Source organism: Cariama cristata, unplaced genomic scaffold (assembly GCF_000690535.1).
Source record: "Cariama cristata isolate BGI_N322 unplaced genomic scaffold, ASM69053v1 scaffold27099, whole genome shotgun sequence".
NCBI lineage: Eukaryota > Metazoa > Chordata > Aves > Cariamiformes > Cariamidae > Cariama > Cariama cristata.
Window position 1 is genome coordinate 21,682 of NW_009637848.1, and position 1,269 is coordinate 22,950.

Below are 1,269 nucleotides of genomic sequence, written 5' to 3' on the forward strand. Positions count from 1 at the left end.
CTCTGTGCCTCGTTTTTATTCACTCTCTCATACTCTCCCCACTCCTTTCACCTGTCTTTTGTTTGCTTCCTTCCTTTATTCATTCAGTCTTCTTCTCGGCCCTCATTTATTTACCATAATTTGCACAGAGAGGGAAAAAAAAAAAAGAAGAGTATTTAAATGAACTTTTCAGAAAGGAGTTATAATAGAAAATTTTGTGGACATTTCATGACAAACAGATTGGGAAGTAATCAGCATCTGCAGGGCTGTGTAGCCCTGAGGTGTAAGATGCAGCTCTGGCTGAACGATGCCCTGTCTTCCCAAAGAACCCCTGGGATGGACATGTCTAACAGCAGCGCCCATTTTAAACCCAGGAGCCCCATGCCAGCAAGCCATGCCATTCACGTTACAGAAAACACCTGTCATTATAGTCATCTCATAGATCATGGTCTTTAGAAGTAACAGACTCTACACAAGCACAGTGAGAGATGGAAACCTGAGCCAAGCACTAGATTCTAGTGTGTTTATCAAATACCAAATTTAAAGGTGGACATTAAATGGCTCTTTTTACTCTATCTACCAAACTTTTAAAAATGTTATTGGGTAACATTATCTGGACTGAGAGCACTTTAGCTGCCAACATGTCATAAATCCAGATTTTTAGCACTGCAGAATCTAGCCCTACCTACATTTAATGAAAAAACAGAAGGACATTATTTTACTCTTGAATGCATCAATGCAATTTCTGTTGAAGCTAATGGACTACTCACAGAGGTAACTGCTGCTCTTCATAATTACTAGTTGTGGTCGCGGGGGACTTTAGACAAGACTTTACATTTGTGCAACATATGTATCTGATATATCTGATAATAAGTGCCATACTTTGTGGCATTGTCCATGGCCTGGGTGGGACCACAGGGCTTTGGGCAGATTATTTACATCCTCTGTGCTTTGACACCTACCTGCAAAACAGAGCAGGTTACTCTGTGGGAAGCTGAAAATAAAGTGTATTAAAAGCTTTGAGAAATCACTATTCAATGGTAACTGAACTCATACATATGTCTATTGTACCTATGATTTTCATTTCCTGAATCCTACAGCTCATCTTTCTGAAGCTGAATGTCATCTTTACTTCTTTACATCCAAAACACACTCACAGAGGGCACCTCCCACCTCTTTGCTTTCCTATTTACTGAAGCAACTATTTCACTACCATTACGTGTAGACAGAAGGAACAGAGTGATGCCTTTTTAAAAATGATATTACAAACACAACTATACATTTCAGCAG